The sequence below is a fragment of the Heterodontus francisci genome, chromosome 14, assembly GCF_036365525.1.
Source record: "Heterodontus francisci isolate sHetFra1 chromosome 14, sHetFra1.hap1, whole genome shotgun sequence".
NCBI lineage: Eukaryota > Metazoa > Chordata > Chondrichthyes > Heterodontiformes > Heterodontidae > Heterodontus > Heterodontus francisci.
The window spans coordinates 71,814,167-71,841,045 of record NC_090384.1 but is presented as its reverse complement, the minus strand read 5'-3'; positions in this window follow the sequence as shown (position 1 = coordinate 71,841,045).

The window sequence follows — 26,879 nt, the reverse complement described above, 5'->3', positions numbered from 1 at the left end:
CAGGAGCAAACAGACACTCTGCCCAAACTGTTTGTACAAATTCAAAAAACTCAGGTTGCCCAGTAGGTTAGTCATATGACTATCTGGTTTGACCATATCCATTTGCGTATTCGAAAATCTTAGCAGTCAACCTGGAAAGTGAGCTCCCTCACTTTCAACAACTTGTGATCAAAAGTCCATTGTGTGTTGAATGTTGAATTCTTTGTCCTTCCAGACACTGTCTGTTAATATGCAAATGTCTTTTCCAGCCACAGCTGATCTGTTTAACAAATCCTTTCTTAACACCAGTAACAGTTTAAAATCAATGTTCATGACAAAATTTAATGTGATTCACTCTTGGCAGGTGGGGGCCTAGCATGACATTAGCAAAGATACAATTGGAACAGAGGAAAGCTGAACTTGAGGAAAGAGAGAGAGAGAGGCAGGAGAGGGAAAAAGAAATAGCCTTCCAGAAGGAACGTGAAGACAAAGAGAGGCAGGAGAGGGAAAGAGAAAGAACCTTCCAGAATGAATGTTAAGAAAGAGAGCTGAGATGACTTGAGTTAACTAGGGGGTGACAGAGTAACCCCAGTGAAAGCATGGCCAATATGGAGGAGTGTAATTCAGGGCTGGGTACAAAATTGTTAAAACTAGCTCAACTAATCCCCAAAATTCAATGAGAAAGATGTAGAAGAATTTTTTGTGCCCTTTGAAAAACTGGCAAGGCAGCTAAAATGGCCAGCATAGACCTGGCCTCTTTTATTACAAAGCAAGTTAATTGGAAAAGCCCATGAGGTTTATTCCCTGTTGCCAGATGAGAGTTCATCAAATTATGAACTGACAAAATGTGCTATCCTCGGGGCATATGAATTCGTACCTGAAGCCTATCGTCAAAAGTTTAGAACCCTCAAGAAGCAAACTAATCAAACTTATCTGGAGTTTGAAAGAAGTAAGCAACTGGCTTTTGACCAGTGGCTGAGAGCTCTTAAAGTACAGCTCAGCTCTGAGAATCTCAGAGAAGCAATTCTGTTAGAGAATTTCAACACTCTCTCCAACTCTCCATGAAGACCCATGTAGAGGATCAATGGGTTCAGAGAGCCTGTCAAGTGGCTGTTGTGGCCGATGAGTTTGCTTTAATTTAAAAGTCGGTTTCCCAAGGGAGAACCTTTCCTAGTCACTTCCAAAAATCCGAAAAGGACAAAGGGTGGGAAGGTGATAGGAGCCCAAGCAGTCAAAGAACAAAGAACAAAGAACAGTACAGCACAGGAACAGGCCATTCGGCCCTCCAAGCCTGCGCTGATCTTGATGCCTGCCTAAACTAAAACCTTCTGCACTTCCGGGGTCCGTATCCCTCTATTCCCATCCTATTCATGTATTTGTCAAGATGCCTCTTAAACGTCGCTATCGTACCTACTTCCACCACCTCCCCCGGCAGCAAGTTCCAGGCACTCACCACCCTCTGTGTAAAGAAGTTGCCTCGCACATCCCCTCTAAACTTTGCCCCTCTCACCTTAAACCTATGTTCCCTAGTAACTGACTCTTCCACCCTGGGAAAAAGCTTCTGACTATCCATTCTGTCAATGCCACTTAAAGCTTTGTAAACCTCTATCATGTCACCCCTCCACCTCCGTCGTTCCAGTGAAAGCAATCCAAGTTTATCCAACCTCTTCTCATAGCTAATGCCCTCCAGGCCAGGCAACATCCTGGTAAACCTCTTCTGTACCTTCTCCAAAGCCTCCAAGTCCTTCTGGTAGTGTGGCGACCAGAATTGCACGCAATATTCTAAGTCCTGGGAGAGAAAGAAAAGCAGGAGACACAGGGGGCACTTCTCCAGTCAAAAGGAAGGGGCAGTGAGCTGTAAGAGTGAGACCCAGAGACCTGTGTGCTTCCATTGTAAAAAGGCAGGTCATCTAAAAGCTGACTGCTGGAAACTAGAGGGAAAACCTGTAGGGTTGATCAGGGCACACCTGCCCAGGGAAGAAGGAATTCTGAAGGAGAGCACAACAGAACAAGCTGTGGCTTTAACTGCAGTAAAAGTGCAACCCAGGAAGCTTACTATTGCAAGTGCAGGAAAAGTCGATAGGATTTCTGAAGGCTAGCGGGGTTTTGTGTCTGAAGGTAAAGTAACCCCATACCCCTCGAGTGGGGCAAGAAGCCCATAGTAATTCTCAGGGACACAGGGGCCACTAGATCCCTTTTACTGGGCAAAGGCCTGACCATTCCCCCAGAGAGTGCAGTGAATCGTATTGGAGGGCATTGTATACCTGTACCTGTACGCGGGGTGCACCTGGAGTGCGTCATAGTTTCGGCAAAGGTGACCGTAGGGATTGACCTACTCCTAGGTAATGATCTGGCAGGGGTGAAGGTGGTAGCCCCCCAGTAGTGAAAGAAAGGCCGCAGGAGGTCAGCGATACAGAGCAGTGGCAAGAGATGAACCCCTGCAGTTTGCCTGAATGTGTAGTGAATCAGGCCATGATTAAACCAGCTCCCCCAGAAGAGACTGCATTGGCACTGCAGGCAGATGACCAGGTCTTTCTGCCTGAGATTTGGAAAGTTAGAAGAACCAGGGAATTAATTAAATGGATTTTCCCTAGCAGAGGCTCAGCGAGCCGACCCAGTACTGCAAGTGTTAGCATAGACTGCCCAATCTGAAACTGAAGCTGGGGGAGTCCCTGATTGCTACTATTTAAAGAATGAGATACTGATGAGGAAATGGAGTTCACCTCACAGACCTGAGAGCAAGGAGTGCACAGTAATTCACCAGTTAGTGGTGCCGCAGAGGTAGCAGAGAGAAATATTAAGAAGGACCCACGAGACTCATAGTGGCTGTACATGCAGGTATACAAAAGCCCAAAGCCCACATAAGACAGTACTTTGACTGGCCAAAACTCCACAAAGATGTGGTGGAGTACTGCAGGAGTTGCCACATGTGCCAGTTTGAGGGGAAACCCCAACCTGCAGTGAAACCTGCACCCCTACATCCTGTATCCATGTTAGGAGGACCCTGCAGCAGAGGGCTGGTGAACTGTAAGGGACCCCCTCCCCCCCGAGAACAAAAGGGGACAGACAGGCACAAGGCTGGCAAAAGGTGAGACAGGGAAGGGGAAAAAGCGACCAAGAGGGCAGGTTAAAGGAAGTCTGGGAGGAATCCCGGATGAAAACCCCTGCTGCCCGGTCAGCCAAACCCGACAAATTTGAAATGTTAGACCCCACATCCTCCTGTGTAAATGCAGACACTAGAAGCACCCCACCCAAGTTGCTAATAGCATTTAGAGGAGCCTGCAGAGACAAAGAAAGACCTCTCGGGGGCAGATAAACCGTGAGGGTGATCCCTCACCATTTGAAGTGCCACAGGAGAGTGCAGTAGAGTCTGCACAAATACTTGCAGGCAGGAGTGTCCCGGAGGACAAAGGGGAGATTCGCAAAGAATCCTCCCCCACAGTCAGAAAAAAAGAGAACCACCCATCCCCTTAAAGACTCAGCAAAGCACTGAAGGAGAGTTCAGGATAGACCCGCCCACTACTGGCTCTCCTGAAAAAAACAATTCCAACTCAGGGCTAATTAAATCTAACCATCTCAAAGACCCTAAGCAGCCATGGAAATGGTCAATGAGAAGAAAAATATCCCCAAAGAACCACATGATTATTAGGATGCCCAAAAAGGGAGTAATTAAAGCAGCACTGGCACCAAGAAAAATCAGGCTGTAATAAGTTTTTGGATTTATGAATGAATGGAAATGAATAAGAGAAATGCATGAACTGCATGTTCTTTTTCTGTATCTTACATTTTCTCTCGACCCATTTAATGAAATGCGCTTTCCTCAAATCGCATTTCATTCCGCTGGGTGTGGAGGTGTCATGCAGGTCCCACCTGCCAAGAATGAGGCACATTGGTTTTCTCATATGAACATTGATTTTCAACTGTTGCTGGAGTGAGGAAATAACTTGTTGAACAGATCAGCCATGACTGGAAAAAACATTTGCATACTAACAGATGGTGCTTATGTAGACAAAAGACCATTCCCTGACACATTCAATCTACAATGGATGTTGATTACTGGACAGTGAGGGGGTGGGGAAGCTCATTCCAGGGCCTCCTGGGGTGATGCAATCCACAGGGTCCAGGAGTAGTTGGACCAGCTGGTCACATGACTAACTGGCTGTTCCAGGGTTTTTTGAACTAGTCACAGAGAGTTTGAACTCAGAAAGACTGTTTGCTCCTGGACTGAGAAGATCTCTATTGTCTGCTCCCATCTCTTTCCCACAAACCTCTGAATCCACTGAAGACACATGAACCGCAAGGGAGAAAAGTGTCCTACAGTAGACAAAATTTAAGAAGAATACTGGGCCCCAACGTAAAGCAAGATCTACCTACAATCAAGGACTCTACAGTGAGCTCAAAGAACTGTCACAGCAACTCTTCAGATATTGCCTCAAACTTTTCCACTTTATTTTTCTTCTGCTCTTTTCAGTCTCTATTTGCATGTGTGTGTTGTGTATGCATGCTAGCGTGGGTGCGTCGTGTATGTGTAGGTATCAACCACATTACAGTTTAAGTTCAAGTTTAATGAATTTCAACTTTTCTTCTTTAAACCTAAGAAAACCTGTTTGTGCTGGTTTCTTTGCTTTATAATTGGAAAGCTGTGAACAAGGATTCACCAAGGGGGAGCTAAAAACAGTGTGTTTCAAAGTAAAAACCTGTTACGATAAGACCAAGTGATGGCTGAGAGGGACTCCTAGACAACTTTCTCAATTGGTTGTAACACTAGAGACTTAGCTGGGCCAGCCACATAAATTACTGTGGCTACAAGAGCAGCTCAGAGGCTGAGTATTTTATGGCGAGTAACTCACCTCCTTATTCCTCAAAGCCTTTCTACATATAAAAGCAAAAGTCAGGAGTGTGATGGAATGAATCCCTTGCCTGGATAAGTGCAACTCCAACAACACTCAAGAAGCTTTGACACCATTCAAAACAATGCAACCCACTTGATTGGTACCCCAATCACCACCTTAAACATTCACTCCCTTCACCACCAGTATGGTGTGTACCATCTACTGGATGCACTGTGGCAACTCAGCGAGCCTTCTTCGACAGCACTTCCCAAACCTGTGACCACCAGCTGGAAGGGCAAGGGAAGCAGGCACATGGAAACACCACCACCGCCAACTTCCCCTCCAAGTTATACCACTATCTTGACTTGGTAATATATCACTGTCCCTTCATTGTCACTGGGTCAAAATCCTACAACCTGGAACAGCTTCCTTAACAGCACTTTGAGAGTACCTTCAACACACATACTGCAGCAACTCACTACCACCTTCTCTAGGGCAGTTAGTGGTGGGCACTAAATGCCAGCTATGCCCACATCCCATAAATATGCACTGTCCAAATAAATAGCATATGTTTGTCATTAATGAGCTCACAACAGACACAATTCCAGATGCTCTAGTTTTAATTTGCTGCTCTGATTGTCAATGCATTTGAATCTTTTCTTATGAGAATTTTGCAATTACTGAGCAATAAAGGAGAATACCAGGATTTACTGTTCCAATTTGTTAGTTGCATCCTTTATGCAGTGCCTTCTGGTCCATATCATTAAAGAATAGTGTGAGAGTACAGTAGTTATTGCATTTAAAAGAATTAACCTATCTACAATAAAGAGGACTGAACTTCCTTTTGCCAGACATTGCTGAATGCAAGATTTCATCAATCCCCAAATTGGAGAGTGGACCATTCTGACCAAGAAGATGATGCAAAAGATTTTGCCTCTCACTTTTGGATGCAACATCATTAATTTCAAAATAGCTATGACCTCTCAAGGTAATCAGGATCTTATTTATAATCACAGCCAGAATTTCAATGAGAAAATTAGGGGACTCCAAGGAACATAGGTAAAAGTCATGACAGGGATGAATAGCTTGGAACTACATTACTTGCAACATTTGAGGCTAAATATTCGATATTATGAAAATGGGCGCGGGCAAGGCAATGCACGATTACACATGCCCTTTCAAAGCAATGCAGACAGCATGCAAACTTCATGATGCTAAGTTAAATGTTAGTGATATGCAGCCTACCATTAAACACGCTGCACGCCTCAGCAGGAAGCCCAAGTTCATGTGAGGCTAGAACTACTTAAAGCGAGCATGCAATACTCAAAGCCAGCCTGCACTCTCAAAAGGGAGGTGCATTCTGGCTGCAGCAGGGACTGAAACTTGCTATGCCAGTTTGTCTGACCTACAGGAAGAGTAAAATTTGGTGCAACATGGCAGAGAGCAGTCTCCCAGATTTTCTGATGCAGCACTGGAGGCCCACGTGCAAGAGGTGGACAGAAGAAGAGATGTCCTCTTCCCACACGGAACAAGGAGGCCCTCCAGACAGGCACTTAGAAGGAAATGGATAGTCAACGAGGTCAATGCAAACAATGTTGCTGCGAGGACCTGATGCAGTGTTGCAAGAGATTTAATGATCTCACATGAGTGGTAAAGATCAGTGAATTCATCTTCAAATGTCATATCCTTACAACTGAACCACTAGCCTCACACACTACTCAATTCACCACACCCCCTTCATGCATCTGTTGTGTGATTGCCTTTAAGAGTGATGTCCCTTTAAGATCTTAGTATGCTAATAAGATAAGTGCCAGGATGCAGTCATGTAACCACATGCCAGAGGCACTTGGTAACTGTGACACCCTCGGGTCAAGTCCTGTAAATAGATAGCTCTGAGATGTATGTAACAAGTTAGCTGTTTGAGATCTTCAACTACCTGGACTCCATGCATCTCATTTATCTTGCATCAGGCAACATAAAAAGCTTCACATTACATGGTGGCAGCTGTGGTGAGAAAACAGAATCCAAGTTTGAAAACAGCTTTAAAAACTACCTACAGCTAAAAGAGAGAATGTTAAAAGAAATACTGGCCCAGTGTAAAGAAGTAAAAAACACTCCCCTCAAGCTGTAGAAGGCAGAGCGCTGAACAACAGGCTGCAAATCAATCACTGTGATTGGGTGAGTCAGTGTGCTGTTGGTACAGGAACCCCCAAATCAATCACTGTGATTGGGTGAGTCAGTGTGCTGTTGGTACAGGAACCCCAGTTAAAAAAAAGAGAAGCCTTGAATTCCTGAAAAGATTGATTTTTTTTGTCTCTCATAGGCTTGCTGGGAGAGTAAAAATTCAGGCAAGACCTGATTCCTCCCCTAGGCTGATCGGATGTTTTCAGATAATGTTGCTGAGGGGCAAAAAAATGGGAAGGGGCCAAGGATAGATCCTTGGGAGATACCAGAGGTAACTATAGGGGAGTGGAAAGAGAAGTCATTGCAGGTGATTCTCTGGTTACAATTAGCTATTTAAAAGTGGAAGCAGGCAAGTGCATTTTCACCCAACTCGATGACAGTGGACAGGTATTGGAGAAGAATGGTGTCGTCAACTGTGTCAGAAAGGTCAAGAAGGGTGAGAAAAGATCATTTACCTTTGTCATAGTCACATATGATGTCATTTGTGATCTTGATAAGAACGATTTTGGTACTTGATGGAATGACGTCATGTTTTACTTAATGCACCTTCGCATATCTCATTTCTCCCTCATCCCACAATTTCTTCCGATATGAAAGTTGCAGATGGTCTCAGCATGCACCTCTTACGTCCTGCTCCCCTCAACACAAACCTATCCTTGTGCCTTTCTCCTTTCAGATATCCAAGAACTGCTAAATGGTCAGATAGATCTGCGGGAGCATGAAGGCCAAGAGGAGCAGGGCACTGACGTTGAAGAAATACCATCACTCAATCTCACACTCACAGCCACCAGGCACTCCACCTACTTTAGGGGTTGTATTGACATGGGACCTGTATTCGGTGAGTCACCAGGTCGAGTGACCAGCAGCCAGGACATAAGGAAAGAGTAGCATGGGTGCCAGCTCCCTGGAAGGCAAGGTTGCATATGAATTCTGCTAGAGAGGACACAGATAAGGATGTCGATGGGGCGCAGTACAGAAAAAGGCTGATGGACAGACACACAAAAATGCTTGGTGCATTGGCAGTTTTACCAGAAAGGCTGCTGTCACAGTCAAGGAGCATGGAGGAGGTTGGTTCCACTTGGCACAGGCCTGTGTGCAGAGCTTGGAGCCCATCATTTCCAGTGTGGAAGTGGTGGCCAACTCCATGAGAACACTTGATGCAGTATCTGATGGTCGATGTCTCAGCTTCCACTGCAACACAAGCAGAAGTGGAAGCTCGGGCTCAGGTCATGAAATCTCAGCTTGTTGCCATTGTTCTGGACAGGTGGAAAATGCCATTGTTGGTTTCCTCTGGTCACCTCTGAACACAGACAATGTTTTTATTCAAATTATTGTCTCGGCCCCTGTGTTTTGTTGGCTAAATAAACAGACAATGACAGGCTTTTTTCGTGAGTTTAAAACAGATTAAATATTTATTGAACAATAACTACCTGAAATGCTTGCAACACCACCCACACACACTTTAACTCTCAGGCGCATTCAAGAAAAGATAGTTAGAAGGTAAAGAGCAAGAAGCATTAGATGTTCAAGGTGTAAAAGTCTGCTGTTTTCAGGAAAAACCTGTGGGATCCTCTTGGAAGGTAAGTTTTAAAGTTGTAGGCCTGTTTACTGGTTGCCTTGCCCTTGCTGAGTTGCTGTCTACACTTCAGTTCAAAGACAGTGCTGGTATTTTTTAATTCAGTTTTCACAGTTGGAGGAGTTGGCCAAAATTTACTCTGTTATTTCTCTTCTGCAATTGGTTGCCAACTCGTCTCAGCAGGGTTCAACTGTCTTAGCTGGAATTGATCTCTCTCTCTCACAGCCTAGTGCTGGAATTCAAGATGACTTTTGATGTTGTCTCTGTGGCTGGAGATCCCAGAATGATGTTCTGATGACTTGATGACTGATGCCTTCTGGTTCGTAAAAAGGTTAGCTGTAAAGGTAAATTCATAAAATGCTAGTTTCACTCATGTGACCTTAGATTTTCAGTTTGTGAGGATTTTACAATGGCTTCTGATCTCAGCCCGTTTTTTTTAGATTTTTTTTAGATTTTAGAATACAGCACTGAAACAGGCCCTTCGGCCCACTGAGTCTGTGCTGACCATTAACCACCCATTTATGCTAATCCTACACTAATCCCATATTCCTACCACATCCTCACCTGTTCCTATATTACCCTACCACCTACCTATACTAGCGGCAATTTATAATGGCCAATTTACCTATCAACCTGCAAGTCTTTGGCATGTGGGAGGAAACCAGAGCACCCGGAGGAAACCCACGCAGACACAGGGAGAACTTGCAAACTCCACACAGGCAGTACCCAGAATTGAACCCGGGTCGCTGGAGCTATGAGGCTGCGGTGCTAACCACTGCGCCACTCTGATAAGATAAGGGATGTTCACACTTTATTGTAGTGATTGTAGCTGAAAAAGGAGTGTCTGCTAATGCTTTTGTTTTCGCTCACTTTTTGGATAGCTCACATCCATGTATGATGAGCTGTTTAATTTCAATGCAGACGGGGTTAATGAGTTTCAGTTCGAGCATACATGGACATGTATTTCAATGCAGGAGAAGTGTGTCATATGACTTTGCCTTCCATCTTGTTGAAGGTAAGTGTACCAGTCTTTTGAAATTGTTCTTTTTTTTATAACTCTTCAGTTTATTTTTGTATTTCCATCACTGCACTTCCCGTGAGCGTGACACCATGCAAGGTCAGACTGCTGCCATCATGACTCTGGATACAAGTGCTCAAAGGGGCTTTCAGGGTCTCGTAGCAGTCCAGCAATCTGTGTTCCAACAGATTACTAAGATTGCTGAGGCACTACCCTGGAGGAGTGACAGTGGCTCCATGGAGTGAGAACATGTAGTCCTCTCTCAGGGTGACAGCAATCATGCTCCCACTGCTGCCTCTCCACCAGTGTCCCTGCTGTTGTCTCTCAGCCAGCCCAGACTGCTGCAGTTCAAAGTCAGGCACTGTAGGCCCAGAGCTATTTCAAGGTATCCTGCACTGCATATGGAGACTTTCCCATTGAAAATCAGCAGCCTTCAACCAGCCATGGTGCAGTGACTGGGGTAGCATAAGAGCACTAGGACAAGTAAAGGTGCCCGCAAGACAGGCACTAAGGAAATGCACAAAGGGAATTATATGGAATATTGGATGCTTTGTGGAATAAAGTTGGGATGGAATTGTTTTTTGTTGGCTTTTATTTCAGCACTGTGGCCAAGACAACATTGCGATGCTCCATAACAGAAGAATGGTAAGATGTGGATCTGTTGTACAATAGGAATTTTGGGTTATGTTCCATGGAACTAGTCAGATGATCTCTGACATGCCTGCTGGAAAGCAGATGAGCTGGTTGCCTCCTCCCTTCCTCCTCCTCCACCTCTTCCTCCTCCTCCACTTACTCTCCCTGCTCCTGACCCGCTCACCAGAACCCTGCTGTGCCCACATGGTGGCCAGTTGGTACATGATACAGCAGACCACCACAAATTGGGCCACACTCTCTGATGAGTACTGCAGGGTTTCTCCAGAGCAATCGAGGCAGTAGAACTGTTTTTTAAAATTCTTTCATGGGATGTGGGCATCGCTGGCTGCTTTGTCCTGGATCGTGCCGAGCTTCGTGAGTGTTGTTGGAGCTGCACTCATCCATGCAAGTGGAGAGTATTCCATCACATTACTGACTTGTGCCTTGTAGATGGTGGGCTGGCTTTGGGGAGTCAGGAGGTGAGTTACTCACCACAGAATTCCCAGCCTCTGACCTGCTGTTATAGCTACAGTATTTATGTGGCTAGTCCAGTTCAGTTTCTGGTCAATGGTAACCCCCAGGATGTTGATAGTAGGGGATTCAGCATTGGTAATGCCATTGACTGTCAACGGGAGATGGTTAGATTCGCTCTTGTTTGAGATGGTCATTGCCTGGCAATTGTGTGGCGCGAATGTAACTTGCCACTTATCAGCCCAAGCCTGGATATTGTCCAGGTCTTGCTGCATTTCTACATGGACTGCTTCAGTATCTGAGGAGTGACGAATGGTGCTGAACATTGTGCAATCATCAGCGAACATCCCCACTTCTGTCCTTGTGATGGAGGGAAGGTCATTGATGAGGCAGCTGAAGATGATTGGGCCTAGGACACTACCCTCTGAAACTCCTGCAGTGATGTCCTGGGACTGAGATGATTAACCTCCAACATCCACAACCAAGGAGGTTAAGGAGAGTATCAAATCCAAAACAATGGCGTACAATGCGGCGAAAACGTGTGGTAGGCCAGAGGATTAGGAATTTTTTAGAAACCAGCAGTGGATGACTAAAAAACTAATAAAGAGGGAGAAAATTGGCAAGAAATATAAAAACAAACAGTAAGAGTTTCTACGGGTATAGTAAAAGGAAGAGAGTAGCTAAAGCAAGTGTGGGACCCTTAGAGGATGAGTCTGGGGAATTAATGACAGGGAACAGGGAAATGGCAGATAATTTAAACCAATATTTTGCATCTTTCTTCATGGTGGAGGACACTATAAACATCCCAACAATAATGAATGAGCAAGGTGTAAATGGGAGGGAGGAACTTGTAACAATCTCTACCATGAGGGAAACGATGCTGGACAAACTGATGGGACTAAAGACAAACAAGTCAGCAGGACCTGATGGCCTGCATCCAAGGGTTTTAAAAGAAGTGGCTGCAGAGATAGTGGAGGCATTGGTCATAATATACCAAAACTCACTGGATTCCGGTAGGGTACCAGCAGATTGGAAAACCGCTAATGTGACACCCCTATTCAAGAAAGAAGGGAGACAGAAAGCAGGAAGCTACATACCAGTTAGCTTAACATTAGTCATTGGGAAAATGCTGGAGTCGATTATTAAGGAAGAAATAACAGGACATTTAGAAAAACATAATGCAATCAAACAGAGTCAACATGGTTTTATGAAAGGGAAATTACGTTTGACAAATTTCATAGAATCATCTGGCATTGAAACAGGCCCTTCAGCCCACCAAGTCTGCGCTGAACATCAACCATCCATTTATATTAATCCTACATTAATCCCATATTCCCTACCACATCCCCACTTTCCCTCAATTCTCCTACTACCTACACTAGGGGCAATTTACAATGGCCAATTTACTTGTCAACCTGCAAGTCTTTAGCTGTGGGAGGAAACCAGAGCACCTAGCAGAAACCCACGCGATCACAGGGAGAACTTGCACACTCCGCACAGGCAGTACACAGAACTGAACCCAAGTCGCTGGAGCTGTGAGGCCGTGATGCTAACCAGTGTACCAGTGTGCCACTTGTTAGAGTGCATTGAGGATATAACAAGCAAAGTGGATAAAGGGGAACCAGTAGATGTAGTGTATTTGGATTTTCAGAAGGCATTTGATAAGGTGCCACATAAAAGGTTATTGCACAAAGTAAGAGCTCACGGTATTGGGGGTAATGTGTTGGCATGGATTGAGGAATGGCTAACACACAGAAGGCAGAGAGTTGGGATCAATGGGTCTTTTTCAGGTTGGAAAGCCGTAACTAGTGGGGTGCCACAAGGATCGGTCCTAGGGTCTCAACTGTTTACTATCTACATTAATGACTTAGAGGAAGGGACTGAGTGTAGTGTATCCAAATTTGCTGATGATACAAAAATAGGTGGAAAACATGTTAGAATGAGGACACAAAGAATCTGCAAAGGGATATAGATAGGTTAAGTGAGTGGGCAAAAACTTGTCAGATGGTGTTCAATGTGGGAAAGTGTGAGGTAATCCACTTTGGTAGAAAGAATAAAAAGGCAGATTATTATTTAGATGGAGAAAGACTACAAAATACTGCAGTACAGAGGGATCTGGATGTTCTTGTGCATGAAACACAAAAGGTTGGCATGTAGGTGCAGTATGTAATTAGGAAGGCAAATGGAATTTTGGCCTTTATTGCTAGGGGGTTAGAGTTTAGAAATAGTGAAGTCTTGTTACAACTGTACATGGTGTTGGTGAGGCCACACCTAGAGTACTGCGTACAGTTTTGGTCCCCGTATTTAAAGAAGGATATACTAGCATTAGAGGCAGTTCAGAAAAGGTTCACTAGGCTGATTCCTGGGATGAAAGTGTTGTCTTATCAAGAACAGCTAAACAGGTTAGGCCTTTATTCTTTAGAGTTTAGAAAAATGAGAGGTGATCTTATAGAAACATATAAGATTTTAAGGGGGCATGACAGGGTAGATGTTTGAGAAGACGTTTCCACTACTGGGGGAATTTTGAACTAGGGGACATAGATACAGAACAAGGGGGCACACATTTAAAACTGAGATGCAAAGGAATTTCTTCTCTCAGAGGGTGGTGAATCTGTGGAATTCTCTGCCTCAGAGAGTTGTGGAGGCTAGGTCACTAAATGTATTTGGGGAGGAGGTAGATAGAATTTTGAAATCTCGGGGAGTCGAGGGTTAGGCGGAGCAGGCCCGAAAGAGGAGTTGAGGCCTGGGACAGATGAGCCATGATCTTATTGAATGGCGGGGCAGGCTTGAGGGGCTGAATGGCCTACTCCTGCTCCTATTTCTTATGTTCTTATGTTCCTTTATACTAGGTATGATTCCAACCAGCGGACAGTTTTCCCCCTGATTCCCATTGACTCCAGTTTTGCGAGGGCTCCTTGATGCTATACTCAGTCAAATGCTGCCTTGATGTCAAGGGCAGTCACTCTCACCTCACCACTGGAGTTCAGCTCTTTTGTCCATGTTTGGACAAGGTCCGTAATGCAGGGATAGACACCAACATGTTGCACCATGGACATTTGTCAAAATTATTGACAGCCAAGGATAGGGGGTGATTAATCTGTATATAAAGTCTATATTGAATCTAATGCCATCGAAACACAGTCCAATGTAAAATATATTTCTCCCGATAAATAAAATAGCTAAGCATACAAATATCAATGGAGAGCAACATAACTGTATTAGCTAGCTGGCAAGCAAAATAGTATGCAATGACAATGTGAATTACTTTTGCAATTACTTTTGCTGCTAGGTTGTTTTAAAACACAAGGTTATAGGCTTGAAGCAGGGGTGCCCAACATTTTCGCATGGGGGCCACATTGCAATTTTTGTCTTATGTAGGGGGCCGATGAGACAATTTAGGAAAGATTCTATCCTCCATAAACTTCAGGTTATTCAAAACTCTGCTGCCCATGTCTTAATTTGCACCAAGTCCCATTCACCTATCTTCCCTGTGCTTGCTGACCTACATTGGCTCCCAGTCAAGCAATGCCTTGATTTTAAGATGTTGATGGTTATCACACAAGCACCCATTAATTGCCCCTTAGCTTGTCACCTTTTAGAGATGTAGGTGGATATAGGAGGATGTATAGGATATCATTAAGTCTATGTGCTGCTTTATTATATCAGCTAATGACATCATGATGCAATACAAACAATTCATTAAGAGCAATGCAAACTCTTCTATAACTTCACTAATGCGACTTGCTCTCTCCCTTACACTCTACACTGCCAATTATCTAATTTACGTACACTTGTACACTTACCTCCTTGTCCCTTTCCTTTCACAAGATGTCCTCAGCTTCTCTAAACTTTACAATGGTGTCTACTATGCTTTCGCTGTATACTTATTCACATTTGTTCCCGAGGAGGTCTCGACACCCATGCAGTTTTCAAAAAGTGCACAAGCCACTATTGATCTAACCAATGTACTTTCTCTGAAGGTTCTCTAGGTTACATTGTCACAGCACCATTCATTGGTGTCAAGAAAGCTGTACTGTTGATTTGAGATCTTATCTTCAGAAAGCCTTAAGGAATTAGTGACCTAACTCCTTTGATTCATTGGGATGTTCATGGCTGTTGTTGACGAGCAAGAGACTACACCCGAGACTGTGTGGATTCCAGATTGAATGGGCAATAAGCAAAGAAAGGGAAATTTAAGAAATAAATAAATATAAAGAAAGTTACTACCAAGTAAAACACTTTTATAGATATGCACTGCATGGTCTTTTAAATTATGAAGGGAGAAGTGATATCTCAGTGATAAGAGATGCAGCATTGCATGCTACATCTCTTGATAGGTTGCTGACTGTGTGTATCATGGCTAAACTGCATCAGCACTAGAACTGGAGAGGCTATGCGTGAATGTTAGTGGGTTGTTGTGATTTGGTCAGTGGTAGTATTGAAGTCATCAACTGTTACTTTCTGATCTAATGCTGAGTCTTTAACTGAAATTAGGAACCCGCATAATCCTTAACACAGTGTGTGATGCACCAGGTTCTGTACCTTTTGGCCCTCTTTCAGTTATTTTTTAATTCCTCTCAATATTCTCAGTTGCATGTTATCTGGTATTGATTATGTAAGACTGTTTAATTATGGTTGTTTGTAATAATTTCTCTGCTGAATTTTTTTTAGTATAGTCTGTGATGTATCTGTACACCATTGTTACAGGATTAGCTACACCATTTCAGTCTTCTATTGTGAATACTAATGAGAAAAAAATTAGATTTTACATGGAGCTATAACCTCTTTTCCCCATATATATCAGTCTTTAATTTTTAATGGTCCACTTGTACTTGAAATATCAATTAATCTTCTTCCTAATAATTGTTGCAGTTTATTTTTTAACTTTTCTATTTTCATTCCTGGTAATTTAATTAATTGCCAGCTTATTAAGGTGTCTTGGCCAATATTTATCCATTGACTAACCATCACTGAAACAGATTAACTGGTCATTTATTTCATTGTTGTTTATGTGAGCCTTGCTGTGTGCAAATTAACCACAATACAGTGACTGTACTTCAAAAGGTAATGCATTCACTGGGAAACACTTTGCAATATCCTAAGGATGTGAAAGGCATAACATGAATACAACTTCATGTTTTACTTACAATACACATTCTTCATTGATTCTTAAATCATTCGATACAATTTAACTTTCCTTTATAGTCACTTCTGTTCCCATCCATTCATTCCTTTATTTTTTTTTTGCTGATATCAATCTTCAAATTGCTGATACCTATTCAGCCCAGTACATTGCTCATATCAATACAATCTCCACTTCTGAAATCTGACACATTAACTTAAATGTTTTTCTGAGCCTTGGTATAATATAGAATCTAATAATATTTGTTTATTTATTGATACAGCACTGAAACAGGCCCTTCGGCCCACCGAGTCTGTGCCGACCAACAACCACCCATTTATACTAACCCTACAGTATTCCCATATTCCCTACCACCTACCTACACCAGGGGCAATTTACAATGGCCAATTTACCTATCACCTGCAAGTCTTTGGCTGTGGGAGGAAACCGGAGCACCCAGCGAAAACCCACACAGTCACAGGGAGAACTTGTAAACTCCACACAGGCAGTACCCAGGATTGAACTTGGGTCCCTGGAGCTGTGAGACTGCAGTGCTAACCACTGCGCCACTGTGCCGCATGATGCGCCTTTCCACTGAAATACTGTAATGGCCTCAGTTAATTTTTTTATCAGTTTGATCACATCATCTAAATATCTACAGCTCCATCCAGACTGATTAAGACAACTTGGTCTCAATGGATATGTCTGACTCAGTTAACTAATTAACTAACAGTGCTATTTCTCTCTTTTTTGCTTTCTGCCATTGTTGAACATTCTAGAAACTGTCAATGAAACTGCTGTCCAACCTTAAGTATGAATCAGGTGCCAGTCTTAATATTTTAACTGCTTGTACTAGTTTTTTCTAATGCTGGAGCAATGTCAAAGGCTTGCCTTAGTTTTCATTATTGTGTAAGAAGTATCGAAAATTTAGTTTTAATCCTGATATAGTTTTAGTATGGAATAGTTTCTGTTATTTCCCTTTTATAAATTTTTTCTCTTAATCCCCAGGTTTAGGGTCCATTTGCTTTTTAAAGTTGTCTTTTGCAGGTTTAAATATCATTTGAGTCATTACATTTTGCTCCAACAGCATTTACTGGAACATAAGTTATATATTGAGAATGCGAAATAGGGTTCCATCGTGCGGCTGGAGCCGGGGCTAAAGAAGTGGAAACCCCTCCTATTTGAGTGCACAGTGCCTCCAGCTACTCCCGGCATGGGCCATGCAGAACCCCATGGGAAGGTCGCTCATGCGGGCATGGCAGGCATACACTGAAAGCTTCCCAACTGGCCATTCTGGCTGATTTAATGCACAATTTACAAACCACACAGGTCCACTCAATATATTCACTTGTCACTCATCAAAGAAGACTTGTACAGCTCCAAGAGGGACCTTGAAGGGCCAGGCACCCAAATTGCACATAATGCGATTTAGACTAACTTATGCTATTGCCAAGTTTGCGGAAGTACTGTGAGGTGTTTTCGGAGATGTTGTGGTGGGTTACTGTATTTTCCAGGGAGTGTTGTTGCATCCTCACGAGGACAGACCAGAGGCTTCAGAGAGGGGAAAATTTGCACAATACCCTCTGAAAATGTGGAGTCAGTCTCCTCCATGCTGCTTGACAGTGAATGGAAGCAGCTTGGCAGGTCAGCTAATGCACCTAGCTTCTTGTTTTGCATTCTCATCAGCATTCTCCTGTATGCCGCCCACTAAATTCCTCATCTGAGTCCCCTGTAGCAAAACTCGTTTGCAACCTCACCCTCCAGTGAGCTGGTACATGAACTATCATTTCCCTTTAGTCTGGCTGGTGCAGTCACCCTGTGCAGATCCAAACTCAATACTTGTCTCTAGGGTATGTACAGTTCCCTGGTCGCTGCGAGTGTCAGATCAAGTGACAGGCCTCTTCATCAGTGCTGTGCTGCTGCTGTCTCTCTTCCTCCTGGGTGTGCTGTGGCTGGGTAGGCAACCATTCTTGGATGTCTGAGAGAAGGGGATCAGAAAGGAGAAGATTGGGGTGAGGGAAGTGGGGTGGGATGGAAAGTACGAGATCCATGGTGACACGATAAGCAGCTTGCACGTCATGCCAGTTTGCAGGATGAGGATGAACAGGGAGTTGAGAATGGGGCATAAAGTCATCATCTTCAATATTCTCTGTGACACTCGATGCCACAGGCTGTGTCATAACTAGCTTCATGATGCGCAGAGCTATCTCCTCCATAGAGCTCAGGCGATGCTGGCACCCTTGCCTCCCACTGGATCTGTTCTGTCCACGGTAGCTAAGGGTGACCTTGTCCTGTAATCCTGAAACAATGGGACCCTGAGAGATTGGAATTCTTAGACATGATCAAATTAATTTACAAAAGAGTGAATAAACTGGGCCATCATGTGACAGACTCTGGTTCAGTGTGAAACTAGTTGTCTCTTCTCTCTACAGACAGAAAAGCACCTGAGCTTGACCAGTGAAGGACCCAAGTGGAGTCTCCATCTCTCTCTCTCACTCCAGGTGACCGGGCAAGTTCAAAACCTGCCTGCTGGCTGCAAAATATCTAAGTCTATCATTGCTGCAGACAGAGACCCCGGGAAGAAAACCAGCTGCATCACTGTCTCCAAGAAAACCCTGAACCAGTTGGCCACACCTACCAGCCAGGAACTTCAGAAGTACTGAGTTCAACCAGGGGTCAACCAGACTCCACAGACTGTATATTTTTTTTAAGTGTTCCGGACTCTAATCCAACCAGTCTATTCTTCTCCACTCAGTTGCCTTTTTGTGTGTGTGTGATTCTCATGTGTGTGTGTGTGTGTGTGTGTGTGTGTGAAAGGTGCAGTATTGTTTATTATTTTACTTAGATCGGGTTTTGGTTTTAAGTACAATAAACTAACCTCTTTCTTGTTTAAACTCAAGAAAACCTGTCTGATTGGTTCTTTTATGATCATAGTATATAAAGGGTTAAACACTCACTGAATTGACAAGCATATCCACTTTTCAAAAGAAATAAGCCCTGTTGCAGTTGTTACGACCAGGTGAGAAAGGTGTCTAGGGGTCTGTTATTATCTTCACCTGGTCTTATTGTAACAGGGTTTAATTTTAAATACACTGTGTTTTGAGCTCCTCCTTTGTTTGAATCCTTGTTCACAGCTTTCTGATTATAAGGCAAAGAAATCAACACACCAGGTTTACTCAGGTTTAAAGGAGAAAGGTAAAATTTATTGAAACTTAGACTTAAACTCTAATATGGCTGATGCCTACTGATATATGATGCACCCACGTTAGCCTGCACATGCGATGTACACATGCAGATAGGGACAGAAAAGAGAAGTAAAGATAAAATGGAACAGTTTGAGGCAATATCTTGTTACTATGCTTTGAGCTCATGATATAGTCCTTTTGTATGTAATTCTTTCATTTCACTGGGGCCCAGTATACTGCTTAAACTTTGTTCACGTACGAGACTTTTCTCTCTTTGAGGTTCCCGTGTTTTCATAAGATTCAGTTCTGTGGGAAGGAGATGGGAGCAGGCAGACAGGTTCTGCTTCAGTTCCAGGAGCACACGACTTTCTGAGTTCTAACCCCTTGTTAGAAGTTCAAATCTCAACAGCCAGCTAGTCACATTACTATAACTAGTCTGACCACTTCTTCCGTGTTTGTGGACTCTACTATCTTAGCAGTCAACCTGTAATGCTAGCTCCCCCCACCTTCAACTTCTGGTAATCAAAAGTCCATTGTTGGTTAAATGGATCAGGGCATGGTCCTTTGTCCCTTGTTCCAACTCTACGAGTTACTGTGCAAATGTCTTTCCAGTCAGGGGCTTGCAATTTTAAGTTATAATGTTCATGTGGCGAAATCATGTGTGCCTCAGTCTTGGCAGTTGGGGGGGTTTGCCTGACATGGTCAAACAAGGAGACGGACAAGAGGTGAGCCTTTCAACCCCTCCTCATCTTTTCGTAACAACAGTGATTCTGTTGCACTGTATTTGGATGATATGCTTGTCATAGCTGAACAGCTAGAGATATGTAGAAGCAGTTGGAGCTGGCATGATTGGAATATATGTGACGGTGAGGTGGAGTATCTGGATGTTAGGGGTGAGTACTGAGTGCCAGGGACTGCAAATGGATGAGTGATGAGAGGTTGAGCAGCATGAGAGGTTGGTGTTGCGTTGGTATAAGATGCTTTGAAGATGCATTCACTGACCTTGTCCATCCACGTGAGGTCATTAAACTTCCAGTGGCACGACTGCCAGATTCGTGGGGCCAGACTCCTTGCATTGACCTCCCTGGCCACCTGCCTCCATTCCCTTTTTAGGGAGGCATTTGAGGGCATTCTGGACCCCTGTGGAAACATGACCACTGTCCTCCTGTCCACCTCCATCACTAAGATCTCCAGCACCACATCTGTGAACCCGGAGCCCTCTCTCTTCCCTGGTGCTCCATTTGTGCAATTCCTACATGCAGCCAATGTCAGTGCAGGCAGCCAGCTGCAGCTCCCTCCCACTGAATGCAGATCTCTTTTAAGAAGGGCAGACTGCCTTTAAGAGGATCAGGCTGGCTGCACCATGTGAGATCAGTGCACACTACTGGGCCCCCTGCTGAGCACTCAGGCAGCCAGCAGCACAGGCCCTGCTCAAACCAACACTACAATCAGGTAAATAAGAAGGCAGCACCAAGTATGCATACTGCCTGCCTCAGTGGCAAGAGGTGTGGGCAGGTTGCGAACTGTGACCCCCATGCCCATAAATGAGGCATAGCAAACTTTTTGTCCTGAGTAAGTTGACATAGCTATACATAATTGTTCCCTATCAGGCTAGCTTTAAGTGGTGCTAGCTTCACATGAAACAGGGCCCCCTGCTGAGGTGTGCAGCAACTCAGCAGTGCACTTAAAGTTGGGCAGCACGTCATAATCGTTTAAATTAGCAGGCAGCACAAAGTTCGTGTGCATTGTTCCATTAAATTTTTTTGTTGTGCACAGCCTATTCATTCAAGTGTGCATATCCTTGAAATTTTTTTGGGTATCTGCACAGCTTAGAGGGAACATTGTATGATGCTTGCATTGCTACAAACAGGCCTGAGTTAATCATGCATCATGATCCCGTGCCCGTTTCCAGCCTCATCCCATGTCCTCCCTGAGAACTAACCATGGGAGTGAATGGCCATTTAGTTCTTCATTGCTGTTATAGCGAACTTAAAAAAGCTGATGTAGCAGAACGAGAAAATCAGTGGGAGGTTTGCAAAATTATTTTGGACTCTTCTGACTAACTGATGCTCATGGTTGCTCTGATGGGTGTCTACAACAGTTACAGCAGTGGAGCAGGAGCATCTCTGAGGACATTTCTGGCACAGAATGATGAAAGTAAGACTCACCTTCACATCTCATTCTTTCTGTAGAAACCTACCTTCATCTCTGCACTATCAATCATTCTCATCTCTGCTTCCCATGGTTGTGCATCTGTCAGCAGGGAAAATCTCTCTACACCTCTTTCCTACTTGCACTCAAAAGCTCCCTGAAAAGAAGTCCAATGCTGTCAGCAATTGATGTTGCATGGAAATCAACATTTTTTAACTGCTTGGTCCCAAATTCTGCATTTTTGTCCTCTCCAGCAGATCCTTGATATGTTTAGTTTAGTTTTAGTTCAGAGATACAGCACTGAAACAGGCCCTTCGGCCCACCGAGTCTGTGCCGACCATCAACCACCCATATATACTAATCCTACACTAATCCCATATTCCTACCACATCCCCACCTGTCTCTATATTTCCCTACCACCTACCTATACTAGGGGCAATTTATAATGGCCAATTTACCTACCAACCTGCAAGTCTTTTAGCTTGTGCGAGGAAACCGGAGCACCCGGAGAAAACCCACGCAGACACAGGGAGAACTTGCAAACTCCACACAGGCAGTACCCAGAATTGAACCCAGGTTGCTGGAGCTGTGAGGCTGCGGTGCTAACCACTGTGCCACTGAGCCTCTGGTAAACTGCTCCTTTGGCTTTCCTTTCCAACTTCACCTGTTTCTGGTCATTAGTGCTTTTGTGTACTTCCTTCAAACCCATTACCTAGGTCAGGCAGTATACTGATCTTTTTTTCTGATGTTTGGCAGGGTAATAATGAGTGATGGTGTTTTTCATCATTAGTCTGTCTGATGTTAGCATTGTCTTCTGATGGATTAGAAAAAGGGAAGAGAGTCAAGGGTTAGAATGTCAGTTTCAGTATCAAGTATTTGCTAGATGAGTAGCAGCATTATTCTACTCCAGTTGGCATGTTCAGGAGGAAAGTGAGTTTGTAACTAAAAGACTTAAGTCGAAAGAGAAGAGGTAGGGATGATGCCTACAAACAGGTCTTCAGCTTTGTCATCTCCAATGCCTACCTCTATGACTCTTCTAACTGGAAAAATAGGTTTCCCTACGGCGGAGACTCACTCTGCTGGAACCCTCAAATTGCCTATTCCCACAGGACCATGAACCCTCACTGATCACTCCACACCCTCTCCATAATTTCATCCCTCCACCAGGGTCCCAGGTCCTCATTGGACCCCTATTCTCCAGCTCATCATGACCAATGCCACAGAAGATTTATCAGTATATTAAATAATTGTACTATTTCCAAACTCATGAATATGACACTGGCTAGGTTACAGAAAAAAAACTCCAAAAGATTATTACTCTTTTATAACACCTGAATTTATAAGTGTATTACCATCAATTGACAACATCATAATTTTACATAACTTAGTTCAGCCTTTGGACTACACTTAGGGGGCTTCTTTACGTATTGCCCAGGAAGCTGTTTAATTTGTCCATAAGGCTGTTTATTTTGTCAGCACATTCTAAACCTTACAAATGAAATGTCTCAATGGTAGTACAGTAGTTGCATATTTGTTCTCTTATAAAAATGACACATACACTGATATATGTCCAAAAATAACCTAATAAACGCATTACTGTTATCAAACTAGATAGTCTGCGGAGTGAATACAGTGCTAAAGGGGAAGTAAACCATTCTGCCACAATAAATTACATACACATCTGCTTTGGAAGCAATTTTGTTTTACTTATGACTCACATGAGATCTGCATTCAGATTTACAAGTTTAGGGGAATGTTAAGGAACAATTTTCATCCTTTATCCAGTATTTTTTATTGCAGTTCAAGTCTTATTCAAACAATGTCATTCTAACAGTGACCTGGCATATTTCCAATTTAACAGCTGCAGCACTCAAATATTTTAGTTTTGTTGAGCAATTACTTTCATAAGTAGAAATCAATTACAGAGAAAAAACATGGATTAATATTTAAAAATACACACTATTTGCTTTCAACATAAAAGTTATTAATATCACCATTATAATACATATCCAGATGAATGCTGTTGGAAACACGTGAATGGAATTTAGTTCCTGAAGAAAACAATTCCCTTTCATATGAAGTTATTTAACCTAAATTAATGAATAGTTCCATTTTTAGCATAAAATTGACTTTGAATTAACAGGGATAAACTGATGTTCCCTTTTAATACCATCATCAAAGACACAAATTAGAGGAGGATGCTGAACTATAAAATTTATACAGGTGGCTGCTTAAGTGACTAACATTCAAAGCTATTAGCCTGTGCCTGAGAATCCACTTCACATTCATAAAGTAACTTGTTTTGTTTTCTTAATTCTAAAATACTCTTTTGTCTAAAAAATCCTTCAGCCAAGCTTGGCCTGCGCTCAATGTTCACTTAATTAAGTGAGAACAGCTCAAGCAAAATAGCCTTCTTTGAGAAAAAATACCTAATGTATGCTTTTCAAACCAAAGTAGCATTACTGCACAATGGTCAAATGTGCACTCTGTTTCCTGCTTCCTACATTGGTAACAAGATGCTTAGGATACTGCTAGAATTGGAGAAGCATATGTTGATTTACATTACAAAGTTAGACCAAAGCAACATTGAGGTCTGTGAGCAATTACCGGAACAAACTGTAGTTTAAATCTATTGCCAGTCTACATGAGTCTTATAATACCTGTCTCAAGCATGACACTTGTTGCCAACATTAAGGTATGACTATCATGAGCCTGCTGCAAAAATGCCTTACTACAATCTGAAAGCAAATTAAAATTCAAGTCACACAGAGGAACCAATGATCCACTGGTTGGGGAATTACATCATAGAATAAATTACATTTCATTCCCAATTCCAGTGTCTGAAGTTGTTTTGATCTAACTTCCCTATGTGGCTTAACATATATTCTTCTAATAGGGTGCTTGAGTTATCGTGAGTGATATTGCTTTGTTGGCAGTGGGTCAGAAGCAGGCTCAGATTTTGAGAATTTCTCTTTGGTTTAACCTCAGCCAGTATTTTTTTTGAGATTGAGTTATTTCTTGTAGTGATTCAATCAACTGACTGAGTGGGATTCGAGGTGGTGGTTTCCCTGTTGCTACAATTGGATGCATCATTAAACATAATTAAGACAAAACTTAGGCATGAGTTTGCGCTCATGTTCATTATAAGGAGTTATATTACAGTTTGGGCATTTTCCCAACACTTTCATTTTATGTTTATAGTTAGATGATTTCCAGTAGTAGATCAAGTTCCTGTGAACCAAATCACGTAATCTTATCTGTGCATGTATGGGTTAGTGTGTCCAGGCTTAAAAACTAAACTTTAATCACATATTTTTCACTGGAGATTACATGAGTACTGAGCATGTTCTTCCATCTCTTCACGAATAGCAGAAAACATAATTTTCGTCAGACTAATATGTACAGGCAAATATAACTGGCTATTAAAAATAATATTTGAATGAGTCTATAAGGGAGTAATACAGGCTTTTTAAAAATTCTTTCATGGGATGTGGGTGTCACTTGCAAGGCCAGCATTTGTTGCCCAACCCTAATTGCCCTTGACAACTGAATTGCTTGCTAGGCCATTTCAGGGAGCAGTTAAGAGTCAACCACATTGTTGTGAGTCTGGAGTTACATGTAGGCCAGACCAGGTGAGGATAGCAGATTTCCTTCCCTAAAAGACATCAGTGAACCAGATGGGTTTTTACGACAACTAATGATAGTTTCATGGCACGAATACTGAGACTAGCTTTCAATTCCAGTGTTTTTATTATTAATTAATTGAATTTAAATTCCACAGCTGCCATGGTGGGATTTGGACCCGTGCCCCCGAGGCATTAGCAGGGCCCCTGGATTGCTAGTTGTGACATTACCACTATGCCACTGTTGCCCCTTACGGATGGCATTCTTAGAAAATTCTTACAAATTCTGATAAGCACCAAGATTTTGTACCTTGTATCTGGGTAGGCCTTCAACATGTGGTTAATATGAATTCCAGTTCAACTATAGAGTTTGGATGGCTTCACCTAATTAAAGCTGTGATTAATGTCAAAATTTAGTAGATCTTTCATCTTGTTGGATGAGCTGCTTATGTCTGGATATTTCTATTTCCTACATACCATTCTCCGAGATGGAGTTTTGTCCCTAAGGGTTCAGTACTTTCAGAATATAAAGTGAAACAGCAAAGAAACCACATTTAGGACAAATGTGTCCCACTGACTGGACTGAATTTTATTGGGAGGCCGTCGTATTACGTGATATTACGCACGGGGCTCATTAGCATCAATGCGCCGAGCTTCCCCCCTGATATTACGTGGAGAGAGGTGGGACATTCGGCGCAGTGAGGAACCCTTTGACAGTTGTGCAGCAGGTGCTGAGGCCCTATTTAAAGCGCCCCAGCACCTGCTTCCTGACAGCTGTTAAAGAAATACTTACCTGACTGCTGAAGAGCGGGGCTGTTGTCAATCTGGCAGCAAAGCAGAAAGTGCTGCAGAAATCCATTAGGTCAGGCAGCATCTGTGGAGAGAGAAGCAGAGTTAACTTGTCCAAGTTCATAGACCTGAAAGTTAACTTTATTTCACTCTCCACAGATGCTGCCTGACTTGCTGAGTTACCCCAGCATTTTCCGCTTTGCTGCCACATACTTAACCTGCTGTGTCCCAGTGTCAGGTGAAGTTGCTCTTCTCCCATTCAAGTGTAACATTCCTTCTTGTCGGTGTGGTGCACCTGAGTGAATAAGCTTAAATTTGCACATTCCAGGACGTGAGACTTAAATACACAATAAAAGGTATTGCAGAGGTTTCCAGAGAACACACTGAAACAAATGGGAATGCACAGGTGTCACAGCAATGTAAATACATCTTTCACTAAATGTTCCTCACCAACATGTGTGTCCTTTTCTCTGTGTGAATGATGTGTGCCAGCATGTAGCGCCAATGTCTCATCTCTTTGCACTGTTGACCCTTCAGAAGAGTCAATGTATGCAATATCATTGCCATGCCACCATTACACATGAGCGTCTCCACGGATCCAGTGACATGGAAATTGGTTCAGTCAGCTGCTGCCTCTAATGGTTTACACAGGGATGCTGAAGATGTGGACTGGTGCACAGCAGGTGAGCGAAGGTGATGTGTGGCTTGCAGAGCTCATGTCAGTTCCTATGGAGCAGACAGCCTTTGTCTGACAAGCCACTTCCATGCATCCCTACCTCACTGCTAGTCCTGCGTGCAGAGCCTGGGTGCCAGCTGCCCTCCCATGCATCTCTCATATTGTAGGTCCTCAGCATCCTCATAGACCGTGGAGGAATCCTGTTGACGTCTCTCATCATCATCCCAGGCCTGGCCCCTATTGGGTGCATAGTTGTGCAGAGCAACAAAGAAAGGAGCTGGCCTTTTCGGCCCATAGTACAGGGCATCACCCTATCTATACAGGCATTGGAAGAGCTCTTTCAGCATGCCGATCTCCTGCTCAATGGTGGCTCGTGTAACTCAGTGGCCGGCATTGTATCTCTCCTCTGCAGCAGTGGTGGAGTCTCTCACTGATGTCGGGAGCCATGTCTGCAAAGGATAGCCCTTATCCCCAAGAAGCCACCCCTTCATCTGAGCCAGTTCAGCGAACAGCAGTGGCAGGCAGGACTGGCGCAAGATCCAGGTGTCATGGCAGCTGCCTGAGAAGTGGTCGCACATTTGCTGCAAGTATCTGCGGTGATCACATACCAGCTTCACCTAGATTGAGAGGGCTCCTTTAA